At 39.0% G+C, this 17,592-nt stretch overlaps 1 protein-coding gene across 1 annotated transcript in view; it reads left to right on the top strand.

Annotated features, from left to right (window-relative positions):
- Window positions 1-1,867: 1,867 nt before the first annotated feature.
- The window catches only part of rbm47 (RNA binding motif protein 47), a 183,067-nt gene continuing 167,342 nt past the window's right edge, over window positions 1,868-17,592 (top strand). The window contains exon 1 of the mRNA XM_073064795.1: window positions 1,868-1,939. The gene's annotated coding sequence lies outside the window, so the exon portion shown is untranslated. The remainder of the gene's footprint in view (window positions 1,940-17,592) is intronic.

A 17,592-nucleotide genomic window follows, 5' to 3' on the forward strand; every position in this document is an offset into this window, starting at 1 on the left:
GGAATTTACCTGGGGGGAAAAATAAACACACAATGCCAAAAAAAAACAACTTACAGTATTTTCTTTTCTTTTTGGTCTCTCAATACAATATGATTGATTGAGCATTAAAATTTGGATGTCAATACACACAAAATGCTCCTGGGAGTATTTATTGAGGTGGAAAAACAGTCAACATTCAGACTGAACCCCTTTGGGGGGATGAGTGCAAGCTATCAGGAGAGAGGTGAGGGGAATTCTGGGTTCTGCCCTCCTCTTCTACCGTCCTGAAGGTCTCGGTTGGGAAAGTCGATTGTTTATTTCCTTCCATCGGTGCTGTCTGAGTCCCTCCAGCATTCTGTGTGTGTAGCTCAAGATTTCCGGCATCGGGTTTTATTACACTGGCTCTAGGTCACCGTGTGTTAACCTATTACCCCTTGAACTCCTTGTTACTACCTTTCTCCCATGAACCCCGATCCTCGAATCCTCTGCCTTTCCTTGATGCCAGCGCCCCGGCCCTCATGCACGAGCCCCGCGCGTCCCAGAGAGCCTGTGCTGCGCGGCGCCGACGTGTCCGTTCACACACACACGTCCACGGACTGAAGAGGGCGCGGCGAACGAGGAACTCGCCTGTGATGACAGCACACCGACTGTGAACCGAATTTCTTTATAATTGTAGTACCGGCGGACCGATAATTAAAATAATAAATAAAAATTGACAAATTCCATGCACGAGTCTGGTCTCCGAGTTTAAAGTTGACCTTAGCTGTTACGCAATGGCAGCGGATCACTTTAATGTAAAAGGTCAATGTAAAAGATAAACATCTCGTAGGAACGCGCCCAAATGTAAGACTTTTAAAAATTTTATTGACATACAGCACGGAATAGGGCCTTCCGGCCTAATTGTAATCCTAGCCTAATCACAGACAATCTACAACCTACCACAATGGGGGTCGCGTTGTAGAATATCCCGATACACATGGGTGTTTTTAAGAACACACACTGTAAAGCGGGGGTCGCCTGTAATAGAGAATTGCAGTTTATAACTTCGCCCATGGCTATTTCCGTAAAACATTGAATTACAGCGATGATAGTCAGTTTTTTATAAGGATCCTATAATCTTGCCTTTTCAATGAAGGCACCAATGCAGAATGCATTTTAAACCACAGAACCTTGTCCTTCCAGTTTAAAAAATGCGCACGTATAGGATGACAGCCAGAATCGAAACTCTCAGATCGTGTGGGCGGGACTGTTGTGCTTAGCAACCCGAGAATATGCGAGCAATTTATTTCCTGATAAGACTGTGCTGCGTCGTTGTTGGAGATGTCCAAGCGGCCGGGGCCTGTTTCATCTTGTCAGAGCTGTTTAAAGTGATCGGCTTCTCTTCTCAGCTGCCGAGACTTTGTTTATAAATTGCAATCTTTAAGTGTTACCTTTGTTTTTGGCGTGTGACGTTCTTGACAAATCCAAGGTTATTCAAATTCAAAACAGCCGCACTTTCAGAGAAGTACAGTATTTTATCCTGCATGTTTCTGGAGCCCGTGCCTAACAGTGCGTTTTAAATCTAAAATTAAAAAAACTACTGCAATGTGCCTTGTTCTCAGTGATTTTCCTTACACTCACTTAATAATTCACATTCGTTTAGTTGCTCGAACGACCCGCTTTAATATCCAAATTCAAAACTTATCTGGAGTTTCTTAGGGTAGAGGTAGGGTGAACAGTTTTTACACAAATAGGAATAGTGATTAGAACTTTAAAACAACGCTAAAGTTAATTCATTTCAAGGCCGCGTTAATAATATCACTGGCGCTTCCTGATTCACTGAGATTCCGAATCACTTCCTCCTTCCCGGGATAGGTTTTCGGTTTAGTTCTTTTACATGATAGAGATGTAAATTGGTGACAAATTGGTGATCTGTCTGTGGAGAAACACTCATCGAGGCAGCGGCGGGTATCTACCACCGGTGAGTTCGGTCGCAGATACAGATCTTAAACCTTATTTTAAACCTTCTTATGTTAAAATAGTTCCAGTACCAAACTCGAGAATTAAACAGCTTTGTTAAGTTTAGAACTAATATTGATCACATCGAGAGATTTTTTTTCAGTTAGAACTAAATTTGGTTTTCGTTTGGAGAGTGATGAAATACGTGTAAATACTGGAGTGTCGGAGTCGAACATCATTTCGTAATCAGTTTGTACTCCATAGCAAACAGAAAGTTGTGAATTCATCTTGTTTGTCACAAGTGATTTTCCTTTTTATATAACAGTCACTATTATCAAGTACTTAATGAAGGTGTCAAGTGAATCATAACATTGCAGAAGATTTTCCGCTTTTTGTATTGTCCAAATAAATCAAAAATGAAGGTTGGTAATTGATGGGTATTGATGACACGTTTATCATTATAGCATAGTTAATAGATAGTAAACTTCTCATGAGAACAGTGTTTTTAATTATTATCTTATTGTTTTTACCTGGAATAAAGCGAAGACTCCAGAAGTAGCACAGAGGCCTTATCAGACATTGGTCAGACCGCACTTGGAATATGGTTAGCAGTTGTGGGCCCATATCTAGGAAGGAATTTCATTTATGGAGATACAGCATGGAACAGCCCTTCAACTTACTCCCCCCAGCAACCCCCAATTTAAACCTGGCCCAATCACTGGACGATTTACAATGAGAAATTAATTGACTAACTGGTATATCTCTGGACTATGGGAGGAAACCGGAGCACCCAGAGGAAACACACTCTGTCACGGACAGAACGTACAAACTCCTTACGGACTGTGGCGTGAAATGAACCCAGATCGCTGGCACCATTAAGTGTGTACTAACCATTACGTTACCGTGTTGCTAATGTTCTGGCATTGGAGAGGGTGCAGAGGAGGTTTATGAGAATAATCCCAGGGATGAAAGGATTAGTGTACAAGAAGCGTTTGACGCCTCTGAGCCTGCACGCACTGGAATTTAGAAGAATGATAAGGGATTTTATTGAAACATTACTTATATTGAAAGGGCTAGATAGAGCAGACATGGAGAGGATGTTTCCTATAATCGAGGAGACAAGGACCAGAGGGCACACCCTCAGAATACAAGTAATTTCTTTAGCCATTGGATGGTGAATCTGTGGAATTCATTTCCACTGAGTGCTGACAGCAAGTCATTGGGTATATTTAAAGTGGAGGTTAATAGGTTCTTGATTAGTAAGGATGTCAAAGATTTCGGAGAGAAGGCAGGAAAATGGGGTTGAGAGGGATAATAAATCAGCCATGAATGAATGGTGGAGCAGTCTCAATTGGCCAAATCTGCTCCTATGTCTCATGGTCTCATGATCTAATACATAATGCAATTCGTTCAAGGGTGAGATAATAGGTTTGTGCAAGAGAATGGATTGCAGGAAAATAGCTAGGGGACTGGGATTGAAAATCATTGAAAGTGTTGGAAATGCAGGTCAGACAGCATTTTTGGAAAGAGACAGAATTACGGTAACATTTCAGTTTAGAGACCTATTGTGAGAGGGAGTGGAAATGGTGTATAATTGAATTGGGAGTCCAAAGGCTGAATGGCAAATGCTTTGATCAATTAATTGCATGATGTTACTGATGATATGATACTGGACAGAGGACAATATAAAGTAGGATGAAAGCTGGATTAATGTGCAACATGATTTTAAAATGCAAATCATACATGGAAGAAATTTCACCCAGAGTAGTGTCTATTTTGGTGATTGTTTTTGAGTGATATTATGACCACTGAGACATGATCTGAGCACATAAAAAACAAGGGTAGTCGATCTTCAGTCTCTTGACCATGTTCCACTGCTCCTTTAAGATAATGGCTTATCCCGTCTTGATCTCAACACCACTTAACTGATCTATTCTCCTTGCCCCTTGACTTGTTTGTAATTCAAATTGTTATTATCCTCTGCCTTGAATTTATACAATAATTTCCACCTCACACAAATAGAGAATTCTAAAGAATCTTGAGAGAAAAAATATTCCCTCATCTCTGTTTTGAAACAATGCCCCTGGTTCTACATTAGTGGGTGGCACAGTGTGGGCGGTCACCTAGTGACCTAGGTTTCGTCTTGACCTTGTGTGTTGCTTTGTAGAGTTCACATGTTCTTCTGTGACCTCGTGTTTTTAACCACTTTCCTCACACATCCCATATTGACGCTGGTCGGTTAATTGGCTACTGTAAGTAACCCCTGAATACAAGTTACTAGCAGGAGAATTTAATGGGTGTCTGAGACAGAATTTTTAAAAATTACAGTACAACAGGGAAATAAGTAGAGGGGGGAATAGGCATTTTAGTGGGGGGGGAGCAATCTAGGGTAGCATGGTAGCGTAGCAGTTAGTATAATACTCTTACGATGCCAGTGACAGTTTTAATTCAATCTGTCAAATATAGTTTCTCTTTCATAAAATTACATTGACCCTTCTGTGTATGATTTATCTAAGAATGGTTGATATTCCATCAGTAGGCAGTCATACACCTAATGACGTTGCAGTTGACCAGCATACACATCTACCCTGACTGGTATAAATTGGTGCTTTTGAGTGCTACCTCTGACTTTTGCTGAACATTGCACAGAACAATTTGAAGCACATCACTGAGGAATTTATAACAAAGCATCAATGAAAGGGTGTGTTGTACTGATGCCTTGCATACCGCATCTGGCGGTGTCAGTTTTCAATGAATAGAATAAAGGAGACTTCATCAGCAGAACTTACAGCACTTTTGTTACCTTTTTGTACAACTGAGCTGCAACTTGGTGATTATACATCTCTTCATCACCCATATTATTCCTTGACATTAAACCACTAATGCATCTAACTCAATTGAGTATCGAGACAGACGATCACCATGTGCTTCATATTCTTTGTCCATCATTGTAGCCTTTTACACAATTAATTTGTGGCTGTTATAAGAAATGTTGATCAATATCCGATGCATTTCTTGATGATCAGTAAGGTGATGGTGCAGCAGTTGTGAGGTCCACATACAATGGAAACTGCATGATTTGGTGTGCAAACTGCCATTGCAATATTTTTAGGGAGAAGCGCTGTTGACGTTTCAGGCCGAGACGTCGACAGCGCTTCTCCCTATAGATGCTGCCTGGCCTGCTGTGTCCCACCAGCATTTTGTGTGTGTTGTTGTTTGAATTTCCAGCATCTGCAGATTTCCTCGTGTTTGCTATTGCAATACTTTTGTTGTGTTTGTAATCAATTTCACAATTTTCACAGGAAAATCCTTTGGGCATCAATCACATGCAGCACCTACTTAGCACATTAAGAAAATGACAAGTTTCTAGACTTTGAATTTTAAATTCCACCACAGAATGGTGGGATGATGATGAGATCTGTTCCCAAGTATCTAACAGTCAAAGGTTTGGGATGATTTCAAACTGTGAAACTGGAGCTTGAAACAAATAAATATAAAAATGATTATTGAATATTGAATATCATCCACGTTGAATGCTAAGAATTTTCAATATGAAATGTAAAATGTTGCAATCATAAGAAAAAAATTACTCCTGGACATGGTCCATGAACTCACTGGAGTGGCTTTATTTCTTCATGAGTCCATTTTGTTAAGTGGATGAGAATGTACCTCCATATACTGGCAAGCAAATAAAACAACAGAATATAAACTGGTAATGCTTCTAACCATGAAGCTGAAATGTAAAGCCTTGCTTTGACTGGGATGAAATGAGGGTAATTAACAATAAAAATAGCACTAGTGATAATTGCAGTGCCCCACCTGGGTGCTCAGACACCAGGTATGGTGTAGGATTAACGAATACTGTCGATAAGGTGAGTTTTTCCGTTTGCAGTGTTACGAACCCCGTAACTGGGTCACTTACCAGCAAAGATAGAGAGGTCCGTTGAAGTCTGATGGTACTATTTTTAACAGTATTTATTGGTAAAAATACACAAAAATAATATCAATGCCAACATACAGATACTATACGTTGTCAATACTAGATCTAAAAGTGCGGGTATAATAATAATCAATAAGAAATAGCTCTATCGTTGTCTAGGAGATAATGTATTGTCCGATGGAAATATAAAAGTCACTCAGTTCATTCAGGCTGCAGCTTTTTGGTTGGCGAGAGAGACAGATTTTTAGAAACTTGCCAGCTTTCCTTTATCCGATCTTGATCCGTATTCGTCCTTTAGCGAGGCCATTCCGTGGAAGACTTGTCATCTGGGCAAGGATGGGCAAGCCCCCACCGGTCTCATACGTTTCTCCTGGTGCGTCTAAAGGAATTGTTCCCCAGACCCTCTTTTATCCTTACTCACGGGGTCTCAGATGTCAATCAGGTTGGGATGATGCAATCCCTCAACCAGCCCACTCTGGTCATTCCCTGAGGGGCTTCACTGAATAGTACAGTACTCAATACACAATTCCGTCTCCAAGAGACAATGGCTGTTATCAATGGTTCCACCTTTCTGGGGCCAGGACACATTCCAAACCTGTGTATTCTGGACATCTCTCTCTCATTTCCTGGGTCCCAGACCCGAATTAATAGCGATCTTGCGATTCTCGAAAAGGAGGGGGCTACTTTGTACCCTTCGGCCCCTCAGAGTTGTGGCACATTCGTAACAGCAGAAATTTATTTATTTTGTTTAGAGATTCAGCACAGCCTGTGCTGCGCAATTACACCCATGTAACCAATTAACCTACTAACCCAAATCTCTTTGGAAACCCATGCAGTCACAGAAAGAACATGCAAGATCCTTACTGACAGTCACTGGCATTGTTTTACACTAAACACTGCACTACTGTGTCGCCATTATGGTCAGAACAGATTTACCATAGCCTATTGTGTTGGCAATGACTTTAAGTAATTTCTGAGAAAAGGCTGAATTTAAAAATTGGCATGTCTTTTTTTAGACTCTTATAAACAAAGTAATCTGAAGCTATGAACACTTCAGATTTGTCACCTAAATACTACTAAGCAAGTCTAGAAGAAAGCCATGTTAGATTAATAATGGAAAAAGAAATGGGAAGATGCATGATTGTGACATTTATTTCTACACTTCATTCAGTAAATATTTAAAACAGTTGTGCAATCCTTTATCCAATTGCAACATGACGGACGTAGTAAAACATTTCACAACTGCCTCATTATTGCTGATACTTTCTCTCCAACATCCTTGAAATTTCTGACCTATTGCAAATGGAGCATTCAGAATGATATTTATAATCTCCTCTCAATGCATTGGAAGTATGCATAAGGACTGAGAAAAACAACAGATGTGTATTAGCTCATTTGTACCATATGCCTGACCTGCCTGATGCATCCTGCATCATCTGTGAAAGAGTCTGTGGCTCCCATATTGGCCTTATCGGTCACCAAGGAACCCATAACATTGGAAATGAGCCAAGTCATTCCCATTTCCAAGGAATTGTCTAGAAAAAAGAAGCTGGTTTCTCTGCTATTTCCCTGAAGAAAAGGTTAGTGACAGTCTTCAGCCAGCTAAGATCTCAAAAACCTACTGTACAAGAGGTAATTAGGAATGGAAAACTGAAGTACAAATGGCAATTTCTGCAAGCTCTTAGCAGGTTAGGGGCTTTTAATGGAGAGAGGATAAAGCATTCATTTCATTTCAGGTAAATGCTTTTTCAACAGAACTGTGAACAGTTGGAAAAGGTGATAAGGGTAGGAGAGAGCAAAAGGGAAAGTCTGTGATAGAGAGGACGGATGATGATTTAAATGGACTGAGAATACAAAAGATAGAGGGTGGCAATTGAGAAAAGTAAAGAAATATAACTAAAGGAGAGATAAGTAGAAGAAGCGCAATCATTGTCTGAATCTGGCAAAAGAAGATACTGAAAATCTGAAATAAAAGCAAAAAAGGCTCAAACTCACATATTTCAGTTTCTGAAATCATTGAAATCAATTGTCTGAAAGGCAATAACGTGGCCAGTTGGAATGCTGTTCCAACAGATTATCTTCAGCTCATTAGCATTGTGTTAGAGGCTAAAGACAGAGAGGTCAGAGTGAGAGTGAGATGTAAAATAAAAGTGACGGGGTAGGGAAAGGTTATCCTAAACTGAACTACTTCACCAGACATCCACCCTGTCTGGATGATTATCATTAATGAATCCAGTATATTTTTAAAAAAAACAAGTAAATTGCTGTTTCATTTGAGAAGAGTATTTGGAATCCTGAATAGTTACAAGGGATGAGATAGAAGTATAAGGTTGCATTCTCGCAACTCTGTTAGAGTGATAGAACACTACAGCTTAGAAACAGGCCCTTTGGCCCATCTAGCCTGTGCCAAACCATTAACCTGCCTAATGCCATCAACAGGAGTGAATATTGGTGGAGATGGAGAAGTACTGTAAACCAATGTGTCCCAGAAGGAACAATTTCACTGGAATGTTACAAGGGAAGGAGAAACTTGATGGGTGGCGAATGAACATTCCAAATAATGGTTTACAAATTGATTAGTTTCATTTTCCACAGAATATTTCAGTTCATTATTGATTAGTATCACACAACCTAGCGGGTATGACTTTGGACTGTGGGCGGAAGCCGGAACACCTGGGGGAAACCCATGCATTGCACAGGGAGGACTCCTTACAGATTGCACTGGAATTGAACTCTGAGCTCCGACGCCCTGAGCTGTACAAGTTTCACACTAACCACTCTGCTACCATGGCACCCCTGGAGACACTTGATATTTCTTCATCAACAGATATACTTTGTTCAAAGGAGTAGATTTGATATATTGTTTTTAATGGTGCAGGCAATTTTGCTGTCCGTTATAACATATCTAATCTGTGATCTGTTCACAACAATTCTAAAAAAAAAGCAAGTGGTCAAAAGAATACGGAATTATAGTAAGGATAAATCAGAAGTTCAGATGTGCATGCCTTCTCATTAGCTCTGATACTTTGTTTTTAATGCTCAACAAAAGTCACAAGCTACTTCAATATTTACAAAGTGAACTATTTTGTTAAAGAACACTGTGTCCTGGACAGTGAGTAAAGATATGGTATTTGAATGGCTAACTGGCTTCCAAAAATAATTGTGGCTGGTTTCATGATTGTGTGTGTGTGTGTGTGTGTGTGTGTGTGTGTGTGTGTGTGTGTGTGTGTGTGTGTGTGTGTGTGTGTGTGTGTGTGTGTGTGTGTGTGTGTGTGTGTGTGTGTGTGTGTGTGTGTGTGTGTGTGTGTGTAAATCTATATGAAGATAACAAAAGAAACAAAGGAGAACAACGTGGCATAATTTCAGAAATTAATCACCTTGTACGTTTTTGAGTATTGCATTCTTATTTATGAAATATTAAGCATTTTGAGTCAGAGGAATGCAGAAAGGGTTAACTAATTTAAAAAGCCATTATCACTTTCAGTGGATCTCCCAGTGGCCACACATTTTAATTCCACGTCCCGTTCCCATTCTGATATGTCTATTCATGGCTTCCTCTACTGTCAAGATGAAGCCACACTCAGGTTGGAGGAACAACACCAGCTGGGTAGCCTCCAACCTGATGGCATGAACATTGACTTCTCTAACTTCCCTTAATGCCCCTCCTCCCCTTCTTACCCCATCCCTGATATATTTAGTTTTTTTTCTCCCCTCCTCTTTTTTTCTTTCTCTCTGCCCATCACCCTGCCTGTTCTCCATCTCCCTCTGGTGCTCCCCTCCCCCTTTCTTTCTCCCTAGGCCTCCTGTCCCATGATCCTTTCCCTTCTCCAGCTCTGTATCCCTTTTGCCAATCACCTTTCTGGCTCTCAGCTTCACCCCACCCCCTCCAGTCTTTTCGTAACGTTTTGCATTTCCCCCTCACCCTCCTACTTTCAAATTTCTTACTATCTTTCCTTTCGGTTAGTCCTGACAAAGGGTCTCGGCCCGAAACGTTGACAGTGCTTCTCCCTATAGATGCTGCCTGGCCTGCTGTGTTCCACCAGCATTTTGTGTGCGTTGCTTGAATTTCCAGCATCTGCAGATTTCCTTGTGATCACTTTCAGTGGTTTTTATTGGCATTTAGATAGCACTCTGAGGAAGTGGTGACAACAGGTGTCAATAGAAAAGATAATATCTAACTGGGGTTTGAGGGGGTGGGGTGCAGTGTTATATAACTAATTCACACATAGGTCACTACTTTCAGTATTATTTGTTTTCATTGTATTGTTAATTACTGCCAAATTTGTAAGCTGCAACCTTTGATCCACTTTCTGTCATTAAATAATTATTACATTCTGAGAAAACAACATGGAAATGAAACCTATATTCAGGTAAATCAAGAACAAAAATGCCCAGTCCACTTTTCTGGTGGGCGAGACTGGGACTGGAACTGAAATTGGGCACAAAACTACTTCAAATGGGTACGTTTCTGAGGAATGCACACTAATTTTGAAAGTTTATACAGAAAACAAATCAAATACCCATCTCACATAAACACTTGTCAGCCTCTTATTGCTGTATCATTTGTTGGGGAGCAGCATGGAACACTGAATACAGATGGGCATATCCTTCAGAGGCCCTGAGGTAGATCCACACCTTGAGGAAGGATTTTATTAATTAAGGATATTGTAAGTCCAAGTTGTTCCATGTAATGTGACTCCGTAATTAGCATTTTCACTGATCTATGATCCTTCATTTCTTTTAGACACACAACAAGCAGCAGTAGGCTCAATCAGATGCAACATTATAGATCAATAATGTTATTTTCATCAGTTATAAATTTAAAAAGTCAATTGCTAAGCAGCGGTTTTGAACGTAGTCAGTAGCATAACTTTTAAAAATGTGATCAGGAATCTTTTGCCTTGTCCCTTGTGGGTTAATGTGAAAATTATAATGTTTCTTAATTTCAAAACATTGCAAAAGATTTCACAGCCAACTGTGGAGGCTTTGGAATTTCTACCCAATAACAACAAGTGAGGTAATGACAAATAATATCATTTCATAATATTGTTTTGGCAAAATTTTGGATATTCAGATCATCCTTGATCTTTTTTGCTCATGTAAAAGACAGTAAGTACATAAAGGCAATCTAGTTTGTCCACATTTATCCCAACATATATTAGGTCATATTAAAACACAATTGTGTCTAAAGTTACTGATCGTTGATCAGCCACATTCTGCATTGTCCTAGATGCTCATTTTGTTTATTAATAAACCCCAATTTCTCAATATAATAGAGAAGCTGTTTTAATATTATTATTATTATAATATTGAAGTCAATCTCATAAGTTATTTTGTTCTTTTAATGAAAAAATTCTTAATGAATATAGAAACCTGGCATCACATTCACTAAGACTGAAGTTTAGTTATTTGCTTACTGCCTGTTACCCTGCTGGTATTGAGGGCAGCAATGAAAGTCCTCCATCTCTCTCTGTCTTTGTACATCTCCTCTATGTGCTCCAGGTTTGGTTCAGGGTCCTAATTTCTGCCACTACAGTGCAGTGCCAGGCTGTCTTTGGTCTCCCACATTTTCTCTGCCCTCAGGGGTCCAATGAAGTGCTGCCTTAATGATGGGCTCTCTTCTCATTATGTGACCAATCCAACTCCATTGTTTCCTCATGATCATTGTTGCCATGGCCTCTTGATGACACTGAAGGAGTAGGGTGTGCTTGGAGATCTTTCTTGGCCAGAAACTATGGAGGATCTTCCGGATGCTCATGGTGTGGAATGACAACATCGTGGCAAGGTCGCTCTCTATCATGTACCAGCATTCTGACCCATACAAGAGTGTGGACACAACACAGCTCTGGTACAGCCTCACCTTGGTGTGGATGCTGTAAGTGGTTGAGCCCCATATGTTGCTCATTGACCTGAAGACGTTTCCCACTTTGCTGAGTCTGGACTGGATGTCAAATGAAGTTTTCCATGTAGGTGAATCTGCCCGGTGCTGGGTAAGTCGATGCTGGAGGACAACACTCTACATGAGGGTCATGGTTTCAGTCTTTATCTAGCTGACTCTGAGTCCAACCTGTCCACCAAAGGACATCGGACATGTGCTGGTATGTATGTGACTGTAATACGAGATCATTTACAGTCATCTAAAATAGAGAATAGAGTCTACCTAACGCCCATCTGCTTATCTTTCATTGTTTGCCTCTAAATGGAGTCAATCACAGGTTAAATAATGTCACTGACATCAAACAGCCTTGCCTGACTGCTGTCTTGACTTCAAAGCTCAAATTGGAGCTCACTTTGGATAAACTGGACAATTTTGGAAGGAATCATGTATGACCTGAGAATGTGTCAGATGCTCTCCCTGTGGATGCTTTCAAAAGTCATGTTTATATGTGATTTAACATGACACAGTCAAAGCTGAGTTTATTGTCCTATGCACAAGTACATGCACGTACAGGTGCAATAAAAATACTTAGCTCCACCAACATCACAGACACATTACATCAGATACACAATATTCACATGATAAACACAAATTAAACATAAAACATGGGCAATTTTTTCAAGAACACAATTGAACAGAATAAAAACTGCCCACTGGATGCAGTGCAAAATGGTTATCATGCTAATAAGCTGATAATTTGTGCAAATAATCATTTGATACAAAAAGATTGTGGAGATCAATTGTTGCATGTCGCATTTTATCATTCACTGAGAGACTGTGCATTGTCCTTGTGTATTTAATATATCAATAATGTTTGAGTAATATTGTAAGTATATTGATTGATTGAGTATTCTTGTTCATTTAAATAATTCATTATGGTTATATGTATGACACTCCTGACTGGCATACATAATTGCGCCGCTGCATCATATGTGCGTGCCTCACTTAAAGTAAAAGTGAAGTGAGAGACTTCCTGTGTTTTATGTTTTGGACTTACAAAGCATAACAGTGATGATGAGGAAGTTTTAAACAAATGCAAGATGACCTACCTGTTGAAGTGCAGCAAAATGTTTGAGTTAAAATTGCAGTGAGAAACTGTTGCATGAAAGAGAATAGCACAACACATGCTTCTCGGAGAAGAGAAGACGGTTGAGTTTAATAAAAGGCAGGAAACAGTCAAATTCATGGGTTCATACACAGAGAGTACTAGGTGATAATAATCATAAATTAAAAAAGCAGAAATGGCTAGCTACATTGAGAAGATAGGTGCAGTTGATTGCACAAGAGATAACTGGATTTTGTAAATTGAATGTACTAAGCAGTATTTTAAAGCAAATGAAATAGCCAATGAGAAATAAATATTAATTTTGCATTGGATTTAAAGCCATAAAGTTTGCTTAGACTGCTCCAACCAAACCAGCCAGAATGAGTTTTGCTGATATCATGAAAGTAATGCAGAAACATTTAGAACCATAATCATTGTTAATTCCAGAATGATTTAGATTTCATAAGCAGAATCAGAAGGAAGGGGAGTCCATTTCAGCGTAAGTGGCTGAATTGAAGAGATTGTCAGAGTATTGTCAGTTTGGTAATGGACTTTAATGATGCACTGAGAGATCATTTAGTTGTGGAATCTTATAAGAAAACATTCAAAAACAGCTGCCAACTGAAGCACAACTTAAAAGATCAGCTGAGTAGCTGTTTCAAAAGAAACCTCAGACAGAGATGCAATTGTGTTGCAGTCGGGAATGAAAGTTAGTGTGAACAAAAATTGCAACATCTAAACTGAAATTGGCCTGGCCAAACAAATTGTGTTACCATTGTGGCAGGGCTCACATACACCAGACCAAAAAAGAAAGGAGTCAATAGAGATATGAAAACAGAGGATTCATCAGATGATATTGTGAATACTCTAGTGAACTAAATGGCCCTTCTCATGATCAAGATGTACCTCGTAGAAAGAAGAAAAAGGAATAGAAGGAGGAGGATGATATAAGTGGTAGGATAAAAGGGATCCAATTTCTTGAGAAATTAACAAATTCAGAGATATTCACAAGAAACTATAAGAAGAAAAGGAAGGAGAGAAAAAGAAAGACAAGTTGAAGAGGAGAGAAGAGATAGAAAGAACATAAATGAGAAAGAGAAAAGCATGGAAGAGAGAAGGAATGTGAGAAAGAAAAAGGCTGGGAACAGAATGTGATCAGGATCAGGTCTGTGAGTGAGACTATGATAGGGACCATGAAAATAGCAAGGGTAAAGAAAGGGATCAAGTGTGGGACAAAGAGAGAAAGAAGCCAGGACTAAGAAAGAAGCAAGGATCCAAGCAGATCTAGTGCAAAGCCAATAAAAGGAGTCTAGAGCTGTCAGAACTACTTCCTGCAGTCTCAGTGTTCTGAGACTCCGAGAACCCTACTCCTACAATCACCACAGAGGAGGCCCCCAAACCTGAGAGTGCTTTCACAACCACAAGTCTCATCTGCCAAGCAGAATGGCCACCCTTAGCAGGAAAGATGTTATCCCACAAAATTAAGAAATCTTCCACCAGAATTAAATCTTTAACTCTCAATGGGACAATTTAAAATTTACTATGCTGTGGATGTCTATATAGTAGTTGTATTATATAGTATACTGTATATATAGTTTATGTATTACTATATATACTGTAGTTGAGATGAGATGCATTCTCTATTGAGTTAGAGTCTATAGCTAAGCAGGAAGGAGTATCTAATATAATCTAAAATATCTAATGTATCTAATATATCAGTAATATTTGAGTAATATTGTAAATATATTGTTTGATCAAGAATTCTTGTTCAATTAAATAATTAGTTATGGTTTATATATATATATATATGATACATGAATGGCATATGTCATCATGCCTCCACATCATATGTGTGTACCATGTAAAAGTGAAGCTTTTCCTTGCTTAGCTTACACATTATGGACTCCTTTCAATTAGTCTTACGTTTTGGAGTTCCAAAACATAACATTTCTCTATGTGAATTAGTGTACTCTTTTGCTGAAAATATATTTCAGGTTCAGTTCGATTTATTTATTTTTTCTCAACTTACCTGCACACAAATGAAGCTAGTGTTAAACATTGAAGAGTTACTTTAGTCTTAACCTGCCTGTATTAAAAAAGAAGAACCTCCTTGTATTTAGCACTTTCCACATCTTCAGTACATGTTTTTATGCAGGTACATCAGGTGGATTATATACAGTGTTATTACCTCCTCCCCTGCAGATTGTAATGAGGTAAGTATGCAAGTAATATTTTACTACAAAAAAGATTGGTGCTGCTGTGCAAGTGAAATAAGGTGTTCAAGATATGGTGAGATATTCCAAATTCTTCCTAGAATAGTACCAGGAGATCTCCCCCAGTACTCTATAACTTAGCTAACATTGATTTTTTGTCTTGAATAAAACTGCATCACCAAATTTTATAGAAAGTTCATGGTTTTGTTCACATGCCAATGATGTTGCACAACTATTTGCATCCATAATAATGGATTTTTCACTCAACACATTTAAACTAATGAAAAGTAGGGGATAGGATACAGTTTTAAAATTAACACAACAGAAGTTCATTATGGGCTACTTTAAAATGATTTAGAAGTGTAGTCCTTCTGCACTTTTAAGGAATTGTTCAGTATATGTTGGGTTACTGAAGATCAGTAATTTGCATAGTTCTTTGAATGCAATTTTAAAAAACAAGTTTCTTATATAATGGTCTGCATTTCAGTTTGTAATTATCTTTTTGTAACACATCCCTAGCATATATTGCTCGAATGCCTCCCTCAGATAGTACTGGATGTTGTTTTACATATTCTACTGTGATGCATCGTGTTAGAGTTTGATATTTTCCCAGTTAAGTAGTTTCTCTGAGTTGTTTTTTTCTGATTACTATTATTCAGCTAAAGTTAGCAATGTGTGACAAATGCATACATACCTTTTCCATCAACACTTTCAAATTATTCAGCTAATTTCAGTTGTAATATGATGAGCACTTTTAAACTGAGATTCTCCCTTGCTTAGCTTACAATGACAAATTAGAATTCTTTGAACACACTAACTGTGACTTTTGATCTGTCTTTGCAATGGGCTCCAGCAAGAGATAATATTGTTGTAACATCATTGACATTATTACCCAGTAAAGTCTCCACCTGCTTGTGTTGGTGAAGCTTGCTCAAATTCACTTCAACCTGCTTCATGTTTACCAGCTGTCAAGAAGGAAAATAGTTAGCAGAGATGAAATACACAAGACCCAGTCTCCAAAGGCTGGCACAGTATATCTCTGATCTGTTGATTTAATCAAGATAGTATGGATCCTTCATTCAAGAAATCCAAAACAAAGGCAATTTATCACCAAAATTAGCTGTCAATAGAGAGGGTACATTTCTGGCTTGCGTGATTTCTGGCCCACGATCTGCAAAAAGTGCACCCTTTATTATTGGTGTAAATCTATATCACTAAACTGACATGGAGAGGTCTGTTGCTTTGAATAGAGACCTTGATATGACCCAGATGTGGTAAGACTAAATAATTCATGAGTCATTGTTGAGATTCTTTGAATAGGAATCAGTGGCCAATAGCATCATGACATTTACAGTAATCTGGCAAGAAGTTTCTCTTGGGAGTGTCCCACGGGGAAAGGCAAGAAGTGAAATGAAAAGAAGAAATGAAACAGGAATTTGAAAAGATATCCTAGGTGTGGGTTTCCAGTTCTTAGGCTGGAGATCATTGATTGCACATTAGCCCTCTGATTTTTTCCCCCACTCTTTCCTCTGCATCCATTTCTTACAACTTGTCAACTGGCTTACATGAAGTTGATAACTTCATAGATAGTTTCTTGACTTTGGCAGATTAGTGATGCTATTAATAAAAGGATATTATGGGGAAGGAGGCCATTCTGTAAAAGTTCAAAGTAAATTTATTACCAAAATATGTTACTATATACTACCTCAAGAGTCATTTTCTTGCAGGCATTTACAAGAAAAAAGAAATACAATAGAACTTTACAAAAAAGCACTATATATAAAGACTGACAAGCATCCAATGTATGAAAGAAGACAAATTGTTCAAATAAAAATAAAACTGAAAACATGATCTGTAAAGAGTCCTTGAAAGTGAGTCTATAGGTCATAGAATTAGTTTAGAATAGTGGTGAATGAAGTTATCTCTGTAGGTTCAGAAGCCCAATGGTTGCAGGGTAATAACTCCTGAAAATAGGGTGTGGGCCTGAGACATCAGTTCCCGCTACCCAGCGGTCGTAGTGAGAAGAGGACATGGCCTGGATAGTGGGGGCCTTTGATGATGGAAGCTGGGTTTTGTTGCAGCACTTGTATTAAATGTACTCAGTGTGGGATGGGCTTTGTTTGTGATGGACTGGCCTGTATCCACCACTTTCTGTGGCTTTTTTCATTCCTGGAAATTGCTCATTCCTTACCAGGCTGTTACGCAACCAGTTAGGATACTCTCCACTGTGCAGCTATATGAGTTTTTGGTGATGTGCTGAATCTGCATAAACTACTAAGAAAGTAGAAGCACTGTTGTGCTTTCTTTGTGATGACACTGCGTGTATTGGTCCTATGTCAGATCCTCTGAGATGTTAGTGACTACTGACACTCTCCAACTCGATTCCCCTAACGATGATTGGCACCCAGGGAACAATCTTTGGGTACAATTGGATATGTTTTAAAAAGCACCTGAGGAACAACCTGTTTTTATGCAGTAAGTGGATTATGGAATCAGCTGCCAGAGGAAGCCATAGAGGTGGATAAAATTACAATGGTTC

This window comes from Hemitrygon akajei, chromosome 13 (assembly GCF_048418815.1).
Source record: "Hemitrygon akajei chromosome 13, sHemAka1.3, whole genome shotgun sequence".
Taxonomy (NCBI): domain Eukaryota; kingdom Metazoa; phylum Chordata; class Chondrichthyes; order Myliobatiformes; family Dasyatidae; genus Hemitrygon; species Hemitrygon akajei.